Here is a 17,908-nt window from a genome sequence, read left to right on the forward strand (position 1 = left end):
GCCAGACGCTCTCTTTCCCAGCCTCGTGGAGTGCCAACCTAGCCTGGTGCCAGCCGGAATGATGAATAAACCTACCCCTTACCACATGTGTGGTGTTGTTCTTACTCGGCCTCTTCTTTAAAAACCTAACACTCTGCCGCCACTATTCTGAAGGAATGTAATGACAGGTGCATTTATGGAGCACTCACTGTATGCTCCAAGCTTCCCTCTTTCCAGCAACCCTATGCGTCCCCCAGCCCCACTGTTCAGGAGACATTGCTCAGAGAGGTGGAGCGACCAGTCCAGGGTCACACAGCTAGAAGAGGTGCTGGGGGCTTCTCCCCCCCTCCTACCCCCTTCCCTTCCCAGCCTGCGCTGGGAGGGGCTGGCCTGGAGGAGCCCCTGCCACCCGCCCCCACCCCACAGCACAACAAGCCACAGCTGGGCTGTTGCCCCCCACACACACAAAAAATGGGTCAACACCAGGGTGGGGGGCGTTCTGCCGTGTGTGGCGGAGGAGCCTGGGGGGGGCGAGGGACGCTTCCTGCCCTCCCAAGCTGACTGCTGGGGTCAGCTCCCCACCACCACTACAACCCACCGGTCCAGGCTGGGCGAGGCGCTGGCAAAGGGAGGCCCCGAGCGGGGAGGGGCTGTCTGAGGTCTCCAGCCTGCCCTGCTGGCCGAGGATCGGAATCCTGCTCTTTGGAACAGCTTGTTGGGCGTTGCATGTTTGTCTGGACCCGCGTTCAGGAGTGTCTGCTGGAGCTGGTCCCGTGTCTATTCTTAGTGCTCCCTGTTGAATTCAGCAGCACGTTAAATTCACTGGAAATGGAGAATACCCAGCGTGGTGGTACCTCACTACTGCCCACCAGTCGGGAACCGTGGGCCCTGCTGGGCCTTCCTTCCTGCCGGCCCGCTCAGAGTGTGCTTCCATCCAGATGTGGACGGTGCCCGGCTCCCTGGCTCATTTGCCAACGTTTGCCGCACCTTCTGACACCTCAAATTAACAGCTCAGAGCATTCTCCCCCCCTGTCCTTAATGACCTGGGGACCTGGACGGGGAGGGGGGAGAAGGGGAGATCTCTTTATTCTGTTGGCTGTAGTTTGGGTCTGCAGTGTCCCCCAGGAATCTACGTGTCAAAGATCATGTCAGCAGCTTGTGGCCCTTGGGGAAATGACAGAGCCAGGAAATAGGCCTCCTGGGAGGAAGTGACATCAGTGATGGTGAGCTCCCCCCTCCCCTCTTCTCTCTCCTGTTTGCTAATGGTTCCAGGGTGGGTTCCAGGTATTTAAGCTTTCCCTGTGCTTTTCTTGTTTCATGTTATTGTTTTTTGCTGTTTTTTTTTTCTTGAGACAGAGTCTTGCTATGTAGCCCAACCAGGCCTCAAACTCCAGATTCTCCTTCCTTGGTTTCCCCAGTGCTGGCTATTCCATAGCCAGCCGGCTATTGTGGTTTTCTTCAACTGCAAATGTAATTTTTGTTTTTGGTTTGGGTTTGGGTTTTTTGTTTATTCATGCTCTGTTTTTTCACCCTGAGCAGTTCTACTTTACTCAAACCCAAGAAATGGGTTGGGTGTTGTCACTGCAAATGTATTCTCCCCTATGCTTTCCTTGCAAGAAAATAAGATGATCAGAACTTCTATTTCCGTATTTCATGTTATTTAACCTGTTTGAGTGTTCTCTTTCTTTGGATGTCTGAATGGAGCAAATATAAAGGCTCCAACTTCCATTTCTCAACCCGGCCCTAATCGCTTGGTCTAACTCATTACATGGAATGTGTTCTGTATTTACTTTTTTCCTCATCGTTCTTTTTTATGGGTGTACTGGCTTGTTTTTGTGGTCCTATGGATCAAACTTAGAACTTTATACATGCTAAGCCTTACCTACAAATCTTACCACTGAACTATACCCTCAGTTCCTCTAGTAATTCTCAATCATTTCTTCTTGCAATCTGTTTGATGTTTGATAGTCTATAATTCTCTACAGATCCTACCTTTAACTAAAATCTGTGATGATGCTATTAGTAAATATAAAAGGTGATTCTGAGCTTTAGAGCTCAGAGAATTCCTAACAACTTGAAAATCCATGCCACACTATGCTGCCCATTTATCCAGGTCTTGTTATTTAATTGATGTTCACACTTATTCCTTCCTTTTACTTCTGCTGCATTACAAAACAAAATACACAAATACAACAGCACGCATATACCCATATTTGCTTTTTTTCTTTTCTACAGTGTTGATTAGCATCAATGAGTGGTATAGGGGAGGGGGTGTCTTGACCATATACACATATAAATTTACCTGATCAGACTCACCCCACCTCAGTCCCTCACCCCACAGCCTTCCTCTTCCCTTCCCAAGCCAGTCTCAAAACCAGCTCCATTGATTGTGTTTGTTTTCTTGTTTTGTGGTACTAGGGATGTTGAACTCTCTGCTCACACTTGAACATGTTTAGAGAGAGAAGGAAAGTTAAATTATTAGCTTGTGATAGCGCAAGCCAGCAAAATTAGCCATAGCTCTTAATAAATCTAGTACTATGCCAGGATTTGGGTTAGATCAGCACACTGCTGTCCTAAAACAGCATCTTCATACTAAGGAAAAAGAGAAATGGAGACTGGGTGGGCAACCAGAGCCATCTCCCTCGCCCACTGTCCACTCCTCACTTTCTGTACATAGGAGGGTTCCCCAAAAGTACAGGATGCATACACCAATACGCTCAGCGCCTGTGGGTGAAGTCGCTGAAACTCAAAGGCTGGTAGGTAGATGAGAAGGGTTCACAAAGAAATAAAGTGCAGTGTCCGTTAGTAAGTTTCCGCAGGACTTCTGCCCTTCCTGAGCTCAGGGCGGCAATCGCGGGGGTCCTGAGGGTGATCAGGGCTGAGCGCTGGGCAGGGCTGTCTTGGGGTTGAGGATGGCTGTGCCCGTTGGGTGCTGCCAAGGTCACCATTCTCGTGTGTCAGATCACAGCTGCTCGTGGCTTTCATTGTGAGGTGTGAGGTTCGAGAGCCCATCGGCCGCCTGTCTGCAGCCATGCTCTGGGGCTGAGCTCTGCACAGCGGGTTTCAAACACGCTTTCTTCTTGCTTTACTCCCAACTGCTAAGTCAGCCACGCCGGGCCAGAAGGAACCCGTCGGTTCTCACAAACTGCAAAAGTAAACCTCAAACAGGCTGCAGCCCAAGGCCCAGGCCCTCCTGCCCTGCCAGGCCTCCTGGCCCAGCCCTGGGTGACACAACCCTCACAAAAAGGAAAGACAATCCCACGCCTCCGGCGTCCGCTTCTTGCCCCGCTTCCTCGCAGGTGTGGATGCACAGTAATAGGCATGGACATGGTGGGCCACCATGTGGCCACCGCCAGTGCCAGCTGTGCCAGCTGGGGACACGTGCCTGCGTTTCTGACTTATGTCCCCCCTGGGGGTCACTGGGATGTGGGAATGCCGCTGTCCATCTAGAAGACAGGGCCTCATGAGCGCCCCGTGCCAATGTCAGCCATGAAGAGGGGCTTGGGTGCTCCGGGCCTCCCCAGCCCCGGGGCCCCCCACCGTTCTCATCTTCACCAGGCTCAAAGAAAGTGGGGGCGGGGGTGTCTGTGAGCCCTGTGGCCCCAGGACGCGGGAAGGGCGCCTTGTCCCTGCCTCCCCTGGCCCTGCTGGGCCGATTCCTCAGCTGCTGACCCCAAGCTGATGAGCACAGAGGGCGGAGGTCCTGGGGGTCCACAGCCTGGCCACTGGAGCCCCAGACACACTCTGCCCCGGGGCTCCCCGCGGCCAGGACCCACTGGAGAAACCTTCCACCGACAGGGAAATGAGGGCCTTCAGTCAGGGCCAAGTTGACTGGGGGAGGCGCGCTCCCTTTTTGGTGAAAGCTGGTCTCCTTGGGGTGGGGAGGGGAGTCTGGAACGAACTGATGCACTCAAATGTGGCGGCGCCCAGCCACCGCTGCGGGAGGGGTCCTCGGTCCTCAGAGACGTTTCCCCCTGGATTATGAACTGTGCACCTTAACTGTCCACCTTAACACACGTGCGGCTGCACACTAGCAAGCCTCATGCCTGGGGGTGGGGGGTCTCCATCACTTTAAGCCCCCTTCTCCCCTCCCCACGTCTCCACCCTCCTTACATCCTCCTCTCATTTTATCAAGCCGCCAAGAGAGCCGAACCCCAGGCCGCGTGCAAACGGCACGTGCCAAGGCCCGCTCCTCTCAGAGTCTTCAAGTAATGGCAGGGGCCTGAAGAACAAGAAACCATCTTTCTGTCCTGGATCGGACTCTGGTAAGAAGGACTGCTTCCCCATTGCCAGCTTCAGGCCAGAGAGCCGCTCTGATGCCATCTTTCTGATAGCAATGGGGACTGGGGATGCGATGAAAGAAAATGGTTTTCCGGGTGAAGCGCTGAGGCCACGTGTTTATAACTGGAACTTTCCTCCTAAGAAGAGGATGCCTGGATGGCAAGTGTGTTCGTTCATATGTGAGTTGACAGGAGGTAATTCTGGTCCTCAAGCATCATATCCTTATGCAGCAAAATCATACCATTAGCTTCCTTAAGTGGAATCTCTCCTCTGCCATTTCTTTTTTTGTGAGCCCATAAGAATTCTAGCCAAGTATACCCCCAATACAGTTCTCACACTCTGCACCCCAGGCCTGGTATCACATCCCACAAGTTCGGGACAAAACAGCTCCACTAGGCTGCCCAAATAGCAGCCACAGTTTAGGGCAGGGGAGGGGACCCCCAAGCCACCTTTACTGGGGACTATCAATTTAGGATTACCATAAGCCACTCAGGTCCAGTAATTCACTAGAAAAAACTCAGCTCAGGAAAACTCTCTTGGGATCTTATGTAGGAGTGGGGGAGAGGAAAAGTGGTCGCTAGGCACAGAGCATGGGCACCCACTCCCTGTGATATTCTACCCTGTTAGCACAGCCATGTGTTCACCAACCAGCAAAGTCTTGCTGAGCTGTGGGTGGTCACAATTCGGAGTGGGCCTGTATTCTATCTGCATTGGCCTCATGACTGAAGTCTGCCTCCTTTCTTCCGCTCCTCTGACCTGGCAGGTCCTGCAACCCTCTAAGGACGCACAAGTCATCACCTTAGTCATCTAGGGGGCCTACGATCAGCACCTTGATCGCAAAATAAAGGCATTGCTCTGATTCAGGACATTCCCAAGGGTATTGGAAGCACCCTGCCACCAAGGAGGCACAAAAAGTGGATTATTTTCTCTCTTACACCATAGGCTGCTGCTTGTTCCTTGATGATAGTCATGACTCCATGACCCTCCTGTTTCAGAGCAGCTACACTTGAGCAGAATTTTCACCTCATAGGGCCACAATAGTCCCAAAGTGACCACAGGAACCCACTAGGGACACTGTGCGGGCTGCCATTCATGGGTTCTTAATTCAAGCTCTTTGATACATTTGACTCTCCAAATTGCTTATGAGGTGGCCTGAAAAAAAAAAGTTTAATCAAAAGGACACATCTCTAAAAGCCCTATATGGTCATGAAAAATTAATACAATCTACTGTCACGTGTAGGGCAAAATGGCTCCCAAGGTCATTTCTTCCTTCCACCCCCCCCCTCAGGTTTTCTTTTTTTAAAGTTTCTATTAACATTTTATACAAACGAACTACTGTGTTTTGCATTTTCTATGGGCTAACTTTATACTCCATTCTAAGTTTTTCAATAAGCAGCAAAAATAGAATGTATGTAAGGCAGTTCATCATTCAGACTTGTCTCATCCAGATTTTGTAGGCTGGACTATTCTTACATTGGACAGGGTTACAACATTGGACAGGGTTACATTCTCCTAGATAAGACACAAAAGCCACCCTGCGGTACATCCAGAGGGAAGCGACACCACTACTTCATCTAAATCTTGTTCACATCCCATTTTGTTTTCTTCCAACTTAATCGCATTTCTGCCTTTGCTCAGTTTGGTCACCTGCCTGCTTTTTCTGGACCATGGGGTTTCCCTCTGTCAGTGAGTCTGAGAAACACCCCTTCTCCTGGACCATTCCACCCACTGATGTGAATAAGGGTCAGGGCTTCCCCGGGGGAGGGGGATCCAGGATGCACAATGGCCCTGTGTTATTTCTGTTTGGGCTAACTCCTGTTTGACTAGGGTCCTTCCTCTCCTTCTTCCCACCTACAAGATTCCAGATTGAGTTTCTCATTTAGTAGTATTTCCCCTTCTGGCTCTTAAAGTGTTTGTCCTCATCCAGGAAAATAGAGCCGACGGAGATGTTTGGGCCCTTTTAAGTTGGGGGTTGGGGGGAACAATAGGAGATCCCATCAGCACACTGTGACCACATTCAAAGGAGACCTTGTTTTACCCCCATCTATGTCAGTGCTGCATTCCTTAAAGATCATATTTAGAAAAAAATCCATTCTGCATTTAAGGGCCAATCATCTGGCTGGATAGGCTGGTGTTATCTACTGCCCTGGCTGCTTACTCAGTAGCCTTCCTATAGGTAAATGTCCCATCTAAGAAGACAAAGGATCTTTCTTCCATCAAGTTTTTATGTGGACCTGCTCCTGTATGCTAGGTACCTCCTCCTTCCCCACCCCTGCAAACAAGGCTCTAAAGAGTTCCATGGGACTGAAATGAGTCTCCCTTCACTCTGCCTTTCCCTATTTCTTTTTGTTGGTTGTTTGATTACTTTTTTTTTTTTTAGCTTCTTTAAAGCCCATAATTGGAAGTCAAGGCCATAAATCCAGCTAGTCGTTTTAGACCATGGCATGATTTTGCAGTAGAAGGGAGTTACTTCCTGTTCTCTATAGCTATGGTGACATGTCATACACTTCTCTTTGTGAAAGTTGGTGAGGGGCAGAGAGAAGGGATCAGGAGCCTAGTTCTTAAGACCCCCCAAGTGGAAGGCCAGGCCAGACTTAAGAGGGGAGGCTTCTCCCAACACTAGTCTGTGAAGACCTGACGACAAGAATCACTTTCTATGTTGCTTCTGCTTCTGGAAGTCACCAGTCAACCAGCCACGTAGGTAGACCACCTGTCACCATGGGGCTATTTGGAACAAAACCACATTTAAACTTAAGGCAATGTGATGCCACCCGCCTCCTACCCCACTGCCTCCAAGGTCAGCTGCATAATATGCAGTTGCAGGAGAGAAGATGGAGGGTCCAAAGCAGAGCAAGTTCAGCAAACTGATGACAACCGTTCAGGTGGCTTCTTAGCATACTGTTTTATGGCCAGCAGAACATCACTTTGACAGTGTATCTGACATGTCTTTGAATCATTCCTCCCAATCCTGTTTTCCCCCTTGCGGGTAGAAGAATCTTGACTCTGACTGCTCATTTTTAGGGCTGGGGACAATGTCTTGCTCTTCAGCCTCATTTCCTGAGTTCATCCCATCTTAAATCCCAGAAATATACCCATGTGCTGGAATCAAAGGTCTGCAGGGCCTGCTGGGGACTCCTCTAGGCCTGGAATGTTGACTTGTTCATTTTAAAGTCCCCCCCAATCCCAGAGTACCTGGGCCTTTGTACGTGTGCACCTGCCAAGAACCAGGGCATGCAACTCTTCTGCAAGGAAACATCGTGGGAGGAAGGAAATTGTGTCTTCCTCATCTTTGAACTCTAGATTCCACCCTCTACAGCACAGCAGCCCCTTACCCTTGGGTGCTGTGCTAATCAATTCCCTAAATGAACTTAATTCATCTAATTAGTGAGACATTTGCTCCTGTGGCTTTACCCACAGGAGTTCGTGCCAGTGGGAGTCTTATTGGAATATGCAGAGAAAACATTCACAGGGCACTGGTGCCCCCCTGCCCTGCCTCCCCTCAGAAGCTGGCATGCAAGGCTTTCACTGAGCTCATCAAACAAAAACAAAAAGGGGGTGGTCATCCCTATTGGAATTTTAGGTTGAGAAGACTGTCGTTGAGAGCTATAATGAGCCAGTAAATACGGAGAAAGGGGAAAGTTTGAAAGGAGATCAAAGGTGAGCTCATGTCGAGTTGAAGATCTGGGCCTCCCCCCCGAGCCCAAGGAGGCACTGAAGGGCTGTGTGAACTTCACCAAGGCCTCAGCCAGCGCGGGAGCCGCGGTCTCAGGTCATTCCCTGCTCCCCCGAGCTCAGGTGTGCAACGTCAAAGGTTGAGTTGTTGAAGTGTGATTCCAGTAGTAAACGCTCCAGAGATGGGGTGGGCTGTCCCTGAGCAGTTTGCCCCTGCTGCTTTGGAGGAGGGGTGGAGGAAGTCAGGAGGGCGTGTGAAATGGGAAGAGAACAGAAATGTGTGCAGTGGTCTGCTTCGCTCTTATCACGTGTCAATGACCTCCTTGTAAGGCACTCGGGGCCTCTGGCTCTGGGTCCACTGAGCTGGGTGCATCACCATCTTTCTTTGCTCTGGTATTTAAAGAGGGTGTGCGCTGGGGTGGGGGCAAGGGGAGCGTAGCTCAGTGGTAAAGAACTTGCCTAGCACATGCAAAAGTCTGGGGATTGCTCCCCCAGCCCAGCCAAAAATTACCAACCATCAAGACTCTCTCTCCCGGGAAAACAACTCATGGCACCCTCTGCTCACAGGTCATGTCAAAGGCCTGGGTTATTGTATGACAGAAATTCTTGGGAATTGAGCATCAGGAATTTGGGCTTGGGTTTTGGGTGTTGACCCACAAAGGAAGAAATGTGGTATGTCAGGGGCTCACAAGAGATTCCAGAAGATGGCTGATATAGTCCTAGGAACAGCAGGCACGGAAGCTCTCCACACTAACTCTTATCTTTCTGTCCCCTGGCATCCCAAGTGCATGTTCACAGCTGCCCAGCGCGAGACCTGCCGAACATCTACCCACAGCACGACTCTCCCTGCTTTCTTATCCTTTTCATCTTCTCATTCTTACCTAAGAGTTGCAGTCTTTGCTCTTCCCTATCCCTTCCTCCTTTCTCTGGGAGGACTTGGTTGCATCCAAGCAGCTGAAAGTCCTGGAACCCTCATTGTCTAGAAATCTCCCTCCTAGCCTTCATCCTTCTTCTCAGTCCAGTTCCAGCCTTGCCTTCCAACTGCAGGCTAGTACCATTAATCCTGCTGAGCAACTCCTGCTCGGCCAGGCAGAGAGCTGGGCTGGGGTCCCAACAAAATGGGCTCTGCTCTGTTACAGGGAGACTCAGAGAATTATGTTTCTGCTCTGTGCATCCCATATGCAGGGGATGTCCTGTAGGTGGGGTGAGGGAAGAATCTGGATATGAACCATTATTCTCTTCCTCCAGCTGTCAAGAAATTCTCTTCTTTTGGGTACTGACACAAACAAAAAATTAGATTGACCAATAGAATAGAATAGAAGATCCAGAAATAAACACACACAGCTACAGCCATATACTTTTTGACAAAGGACTCGCTCCCCAAATACATCGGAGGAAAACCAGCTTGCTCAACAAATGGTATTGGGAATATTGAATATCCACATACAGCAGACTGAAACTGTGTCTCTATCTCTTCGCCTGTACCAAGTATCATTTCAAAGTGAATCAAAGGAAGATCAAAATGCCCGTGATCATGATCAAGATGCATTGTATTCATAAATGCACTTGTTAAAATGAAACCCCCTTGTAAAACTAATTGATGCTAAAACAAACACAAAATGGATCAAAGACCTTCATTGTAAGACCTGAAAGATAATTATGAAATTATTATCATAACTATTATGAAATCGTAGGGGGGTACTGAAAGGCATAGAAAATAACTACCTGAATGGGACTCTGATGGCTCAGCAAAGAAGAACAAGAATTCACCAATGGTATTCCATCAAATTAAAAGGTTTCAGCAGAGCAAAGGAAACAATTATCAGAATCCACAGAAAATCTACAGAATGGGGAAAATAAAATCTTCACCAACTGTTCAATGGATAAAGCATTAATACCCGTGATATATGAAGAGCTCAAAAACAAAACAAACCAGCAAAAGAATAACGCAATTAATAAATAGCCAAGTGAACTCAACAGACATCTCAGAAGAAGTATAAATGATTAATAGATAGAACCTTAGCCATAAAGGAAATGCAAATCAAATGGGCCCCAGATTCTGTCTCACCCCTAGTCTAAACAACACATGTTGGCAAGAATGCTGGAACAAAGGAGCCCTCATTCATTCTTGGGTGTGAATGCAAATCAGTCCAGCCACTATGGAAATCAGCCCGGAGATTGCTCAATAAACTAAAAATAGAACTACCATATGATCCTGTTATATCACCCTTGGGTATAGCCAAAGGATTATAAGCCAATATAAGAGTTATAGTAGCACTATTTACAATAACCAAGATATGAAACTAGCCTCGATGCCCTACAACAGATGACTGGATAAAGACAATGTAGTATATATATTCAATGAATATAATTCAACCAAATAATGAAATTAATGTCAGTTGCAGGAACATAGGTTAAAGATTATAATGTTAAGCAAGATTGGATTAGAAAGATGAATAATCCATGTTCTTACTTATGTGGAACCTATCATTAAAACTACAATAATCACCTGGTGCTGGTGGTTTACATCTGTAATCCTAGTTGAGACTGGAGGATCTCAAGCCAGCCCAGGCAGCAAAGTCTTTGAGACTTTCATCTTCAATTAACCACAAAAAGGTGGGAGTGAAGGTATAACTCAAGTGTTAAGAGCAGCAGCCTTGAGCAAAAAAGCTCAGAGACAGTGCCCAAGCCCTGAGTTCAAGCCCTAGGACTGGCATACATACCAAAAAAAAAAAAAACCAGAAAGAGGAAAAAAGAAAATGGATGCTCTAGGACAGTGTTTTCAAAATTATAACCAGTGAGTTATAAAATCAAATTACTGGACTGTGACCAGCATTTTTAATGGAAAGGAACAGAGCAGGATAGAAAATATGAAAAGGAAAGCCTCCATTATTTTGGAGAGTGAAGAACTGACAAGAGACAAAGCAATACATTTCAAGTAGAAACCCCTTGGCAAAGTTGTTACGTTGACTACTTTGAAACTATGAAAAACGTGTTTAATTGGAATTTACCACCGGAAAGAATCCTCAAAATTACAAAGATTGTAATTTATTCATTCAAAGGGTTGGACAAAGATATGGAACAGACCTGAAAGTAGAAATAATATGCAACACAAGACCCTATTGACTTGCACATCCCAACCTGCACATTACCACACGACACAGAGACAGCAATATTTATTATAGCCCACTGTCTAGACTTATGTGCTGATGTGAAAGTAAAGTTTTTACCATCAAATCTTCCAAACTGCTACAATGGCTGTGCCTTTTTTTTCTGGTTCCATACCTCATTAACCCAGAGCAAACAACTGTTAAGAGATGAACTGGACAATCCACATAAGCAAAAAGCATGGAGTATTTACCATCTTGCCATAGAACTCTACCTTGAAAGATGCCAAATAACCTAGACTTAAAGTGTAGACACTGGTGGCCAAACCCTTGCTGGCTTATATTTGTGTACATATTCTTGAGAAACTCATTATGTAAACATATATGTAAAAAACAAAAAACAACCCTAGAAGTGGAGGCAAGACTCAAGTGAGAGAGTGCTAAATGCACAAAAGTTCAGGGGCAATGCCTAGTCCCTGAGTTCAAGCTCCAAGACGTGTGTGTGTGTGTGTGTGTGTGTGTGTGTGTGTGTGTGTGTGTGTGTGTGTGTGTTGTGTGTGTGTGCATGTTGTCCCAACCAAGGGTAAAGGAATGGGGGAGAGGGGTTAAGAAAGAATAATATACAGATGAATTTGATCAGAGTACGTTACATGCATCTATGCAAATATGGTAATGAAACCAATTTATACCAATGAAAATTGCTTAGGAAAAAAAGGAAATTCTCTTCTTTTGGAGTCCACAGAGAGCAGGAGGCTTTCACAGATAGGAGGGCAGGAGGAAGAGCATGAGTGGGGGCGGGGGAAGGGGGTGCAGTGGCTGCACATTCTCTCTATTGCTTCTCATTTTCTTCCTGGCCTATCCCAAGAACCAGCAAAACCAACGAGTCCAGGAAAACCACATCTGCGATGTTTGTAAGAACCGTGCAGATAAGAAGGTGACAGTGAGGTGACATCCACGCAGCCCAGGGGCGCTGAAGGGTGCCTCACTTGGAAGACGGGGCCCGCGGGGGGGCTTGCAGGGCAGCTGTGTGTGCCTGACTTTCCAGGGGTTGCAGAGATGCCGTGTGGGACACTGAGACAGTTTTGAACTGCACAGGATATGCATCCCTGGTGTCCTTTGCCACTGAGTCGGATGGACAAGGTAGGACGGCCTTGATCACCTTCTCCTCAGGGCTTCTAGGAAGAGTGTGGGAGATCAGCACGCAGGCTCCCCCTCGGCCAAGGCCCACGCGCACGGACCAGATCCTGCGCGCCATAGCGGGCGCTGCACAATCCAAGACCAGCTGGGATTTGCCCAGGCCTTGCCCTCAGCCCCTGTGGCTCCCTACAGGGACCTGGGGGGGGGGTGAATTCATGCCATCTTACCGCAAGTCTCTCAAGCTGCAGTTCTGTATACTTTTCTTGCGTATGCAAACAAAAAAAAAATCAAAGCACAAAAAGAAAAAGGAATGAAATTCAACACACAGCTAATTTTGAGAGATGTTAAGAAATCCAGATACAAATGACTGTAAACTCTTGTATTTTCATGTTGGAATTCAATGCAAGAAATATTGGATTTGTTCTGTTTTAAGCTGCAATGCGTCCTGTTAGACCAATAGCCTCCTCTCTCATGGCTCTTTTCCTAGGCAACACTAGGCTCATTTAGTAAAAAGCAGTAAATAATTAGCCCCTACCCCTTTTCCCTGAGAGAGCTCTCCTTTGGGCTAGCTATAACCATATAAGACAGCAAGATCCCCGAAACCTCACAGGTCATATGGGTCACCGGAGAGGTCCCTCCTTTGGGGCAGCTACAGCCATATAAGGCAGCAAAATTCCCCAAATCTCCGAGGTTATAAAGGTCACCTCAATAGCCGGCACATTTTTCTCACGTCTCCCTTGTGTGAAGGGGTCTTGCCGGTCCCTTTACCTGCAACAAGCTTTTTCTTCATTTTTTTAGACCTGGAGGTCCGTGTGGTTTTCAGGCAAGGCCTGATTTACTCTAACATTGGTGCATGGGCCGAGAACTAGGTTGGTCTCGTTGAATTTGCTCATCTGAGCTGTTGTGGGAGCCTAGTTCTCCATTGCCTTTGTGGTAGTTGCCCTCCCTTGCAACCCCTCCTGTTATGCTATTCTTGCTATATATACTAGTTACACTGAAGTGTTTATTTTTATCACCACAGCATAATCTTCTCTTTCCTTTTAATTGATAAGACAGAAGCAAGACGACATGAAGGGCAGAGAGGATAAAGCCTCATGCAGGCCTGCAAGCAGCCGTCCGTATTTAACGTACAAGTGTCAGGATGGATCTCACAGAAGGCAGGAAGTGGAGGGACAGGGTTCAAGACTACCCTGGGCCAGTAGACTTCCTGCTCCTTAGGTGTGTGGGGCCGGACCTTCATGTCCCAGGAGCCTCCCTCCACTCCCCCCCACCCCCACCCCCGGTCCACACACACCGACTTTTCCTGTGCCTCACTCATGTTCACCATCAGGCTGTCCAGCTGAGGATCCAATTAATTCCCCCCAAAGGACATTTATAGTGACTGTGACCTCGAATAATACCCTCAGCAGAGAGCAGCAGACAGGCCTCAAGTGGCCCTGGACCCAAGCTCTGGGAAGGTCAGGGCCCAAGGTCACCTTCTAGGGCTGAAGAGCCTTCTAGTCTTGCAGACACCCTCCCCACCCAGTCCTTCCCCCTCCATCACCCCTGGTGACTTCACATCTGTGTCTGTGTTGCAGACATCCTGTCATCACAACTCCGGACAGCGAGCTATGGTCCTGGGGCTGGAGCTTGAAAAGTTCCAAGAACTCGAAATAAAGACAGAAGCCACCACCCTTGACTCATCCTCTCGCACTTGTAAAACAGTAGCCGTCAAATTTTTCCATTGTTTCTGTTAGGCTCCATGGTCTATGTTCCTAATACATATTGACAAAGAAAGCCTGTAGGCCAGTGGGTAGGAGCCACCTTAAGTGTTGGTCCTTCTCCTAATTATTTTGCAATGTATACATTAAGGATCTGTTTCAGAAATGTGTTCTATATTTTGTCCGGGAGCTTTTCCCACCTTAAGCCAAATGTTTCCGTGTTTATTTGAAAACCTAATAAAAAAAACAAAACACAGAGAAAATGGCTTCTCCACCTTGGAGGGCAGGAGTGAGTGGGGGGAGAGGCGATGCCATACTCATCATGCTTATTATGTGAAGTTGAGTGACTGCTTTCGCTCTAGCAACCTAATGAGCTAACGAGCTAGACATCATTATTCTGCCCATTATCCCGAGGCAATTAAGATGCTCCCCAGGGGAGTAGCAAGACATATGTACAGATTTACAAGGACCCTTGGCATGGTTTCCTACTTGTGCAAGGTGCAGCACATAATCTAAACGTCCATTGGAAACTTGGTCTCCGGTGCGGAGCCGGGGAGGTGGCGGGCCTTTTAAAGAGGTGGGACCTTAGTGGGAGGCAGTTAGGTTATTGGGTTTGCCATTTTCCAAGTTCCAAATGTAGTGTTCAGGGCGAGGCGGGGAGGGGTCCCCAGATAGTTCCCGTGGGGGAGGACTGTTTCAGCAGGCCTAGGCCCTGAATCTTCCCTGTCCTGCTGTGTGATCTCTTCCTCTAGAGGAGCCACTGCCGTGGTGCCATCCCCAGGTCGCCCAGGTTGCCCAGGTCGCCCAGGCCGTGGTGCAGCCAAATCCAAGTAGGTGCTAGGGCCGAGGTACTGAAGCTCAGGAGTGAGCGCTGGCTAAATCCGCCGTGGCGGGTGTGGAGGGCCAGGATTCAGGTAGTTTGTTACAGTAGCCCAAAACAGCCCAGGCTAATTCCACCGTGTGTGTGTGTGTGTGTGTGTGTGTGTGTGTGTGTGTGTGTGTGTGTGTGTGTGTGTGTGTGTGTGTGTGTGTGTGTGTGTGTGTGTGTGTGTACGCATAGTGACAGGATTCAGGTAGTTTGTTACAGAAGCCCAAAACAGCCCATGGAACGGATGTTTGGTGACAGACAGCAGAGCCTGGCTGGTCCTCAGGACCCTCGCCCCCTGTGGGTGGCTCTGGATAGGGGTCCCTCGGAGAGAAGACGAGACCCTTCCCCCGGGCCCAGCCAGGATGAGAGGGGCTGAGTGAGGCTGAGGAAGGTTGAGCAGGGAGGGACGCCCCCCGAGCAGTTCCCATTGTGCCTGTTCTCAGCCCGGGCCTTCCTCTGCCTGGCTCAGGCAGCTGCTCAGAGCAGTGTGCTCATACACCAGAGTCCTAAACCATGTGGCAGCGGGGCTCCTCGGCGCCCCCTGTCCACAGCTCTCCCCTGCTCTCTGACCCAGGCTGCGTAGCCGAGCCCTGCTGAACGTCCTTGCTTGGCCAGGCGGGGAGCTGGCCTGGGGATCCCAACCGCTGGGCGCTGCCCTCTTGCAAGGGGGGGCTCAGGGAAGTACGGCCCCCCACACTCAAGGGTTCTCAGGAACCTGGGGCGGGGTGGGGGGGAGACGCTCTGCATGATTATTCTCTGCCTATGCACAGTGACTCCCTGCCTGGCAAATGTGAGGACAGTTCCAAGAAACTTCTATTTCACAAAACTCGTCCTCAACCCAGGAGTAGGGATCGATGAAGTAAGAAGAGATGAAGAAGAACAAGAAGAGGAAATGGGGTGTGCGGGGGGGGGGTGGGTGGGAAGGCGGGAGATGCGCGTGCTCCCCATCCCTGCCCTAACTTTCTTGTTCAGCCTCCACCCAAACCAGCCGCGGCCAGGAAGGAAGGCCAGGGGTCACCACGGCCGAGAGGGCCCGGGCTGTGGAGAAACGACAAGCCCTGCGCAGATCCTCCCCTCGCGTGGCCACTGTTGTCAAGTTGAAAAGCCGGGCAGGTAGAGCGGGGAGGGCGGGAAGAAGTTTCCCGGGGGACTGAAGCACAGCGCTCCCCACACGGCCTGCACCTCACACATGCGGCTCGTGCACACTCCTCACGCGTGTGGCTCAGGTGGGATCCTGTGAAAGTGGGGAGCAGAGGACGGGGCACAGCTCCACCCCCCATCATCAGCCTCCTGCTGCAGGGGGGGCTCTGGAATCCCCCTCCCCGGCCCCCTTTCCTCTCCCCATGTCCCCCTCTGGAGGGCACTGTAGACACTCCATCCACAGACAGCGAGGGGGCACCCGCAGGCCTCAGAGCACCCCATGCCTGAGCTCTGTGAAGGTCAGGGCCCACCGTCCAGAGCCTCCTCAGCCAGCCCCCCTTCCTCAATTCCTGTGTCTCCCCACTGACCCACACCTGTGCTTTGTGTTGCAGATTCCTGTACTGTCACACCAGGGGACCTGGGCTGTGGGCCTCCAGCCTAGAGCTAGCTGGCTGCTTGTGCCCCACCCCCAGCCCTGGCACAAGACCTGCAGCCTTCAGTTGCTTCCACTCAGTTTGTTTTGTAAAGGTTTGTTCCATATGTAAGGTTGTGAATCTACTCCTGGGCATTTTAGGCTAAATATTAAGTCCCTTTACCACCCCATTCCTATTTGAAATCTTTCTGCGATACAGAACACATCACATGACAAACCACTAAACAGAAATGACCGTGTATGCATTCTCACCTGGAAGGAGAATGACCTGCCGCCCTGAGAGACATTGCCCTCTCCCGGCCTGTCTCCTCCTCCCGTCCCTACCCAGGGCTGCACAGTTCATCGTTTTTTGGTTTACATTTAGGTTGTTTTGTAAATATCTCTGTTCCTCATGAGAAGACTGTATGTCAAATTCTCCTGCTCATTGTATAGCTGTGAGGGGCAGCTTCAGAAATAGGCTATGTCACATCGGAGGTTTTTACCTTAAACTGGTAGATTAAAAAGTTTCTATGACTCACAGGTGGAAAAGCATCTTAAGTCTAAGTAGCGCTCAGTGAACTTTGGTGGGCGCAATGCTTATGTAGTTGGGTTTCATGCTGGGATGCCCTGAGCTCTGAGCCGTTTCCAGCCCTGTCCCACACTTCCCTGAGGGAAAGGCCTATGAGCAACTCAAGAGCCTCTGCCGAGGCCCCAGCCCCACCCCCAGGGCTCTGCCCCGCTCCTCAGGCCCATTGTGTTTAGCATATACAGAGCCACTAATTTCACCCTGCAGCCTAAATTAGACATGAGTCTCTCCACCCGCAGGCGCAGTCTGGGTACTAGAGCTAGCTGTGTATGTTGACCAGGGAGAGGTGAGCACTTACTATGTCCTAACTTAATAGAACTTCCTGTTTGTGCACTGTGCCACATGTAAACTAAGAAATAGGAAGATAAACAAGTTTTGTTTTGTTTTCCTGCAAAGCCAATTTCAAGCCCCAGGAGCCTTTTCTGAATTTCTACCAAAGATTCCAGTAGAAGTGAAGCAGGTTTCTTATACACATCCCAAGAATATAGGTGCAGTGGTCTCTGAGGGAACCAAACTCCAGCGCTTTCCCTCAGATCCGGGCATTTGTGAGGCCACCAGCAATCACATTCACTGCAGGAGAAGAGCTTGACAAACCAATTCCTGACTAAAAGAAAATCCCTGAAGGTGTTGGTCCCCCATCTGCCACCAATCATTGAAGCGATCCAGATTAAAAGGCGATTAGAAGGAACTGAGCTTCCGGGGATAAGAAGGCCCAGGGTAGATGAGGACTGGACTCCAGCTGTTGGGGTGATTCTTGGTGTGGGGGGTGCACTGATGGTGACAGGAAGACATTAGGTGATGAAAGGACCTGGATGATCCTGGGGGAAAGAGGGGGGTCACTGAAGGTAGGGTCCCCAGCATTGGTTATCGAGGGAAGTTCCTCTGAGAGTGGACTCTGCTCCTTGGTCCCAGTGAGGCCTAAGCAGGATGCGGGGTGGTGACCCTGAGTAGGGCGGACGGCGACGTGAGCAGGAAGAGACCCGGTTCAGCAGTTCACATAGCCAGGTCTTCTTCTGCCTGCCCGGC

At 49.5% G+C, this 17,908-nt stretch overlaps 1 pseudogene; it reads left to right on the forward strand.

The window, feature by feature from the left end:
• The first annotated feature begins 4,416 nt into the window (after positions 1-4,416).
• On the forward strand, positions 4,417-16,326 carry LOC138808255 (phosphatidylinositol 3,4,5-trisphosphate 3-phosphatase TPTE2-like; annotated as a pseudogene).
• The last annotated feature ends 1,582 nt before the right edge of the window (positions 16,327-17,908 follow it).

The sequence above is a fragment of the Dipodomys merriami genome, unplaced genomic scaffold, assembly GCF_024711535.1.
Source record: "Dipodomys merriami isolate MVZ:Mamm:240054 unplaced genomic scaffold, mDipMer1.0.p SCAF_45, whole genome shotgun sequence".
Classification (NCBI taxonomy): Eukaryota; Metazoa; Chordata; class Mammalia; order Rodentia; family Heteromyidae; genus Dipodomys; species Dipodomys merriami.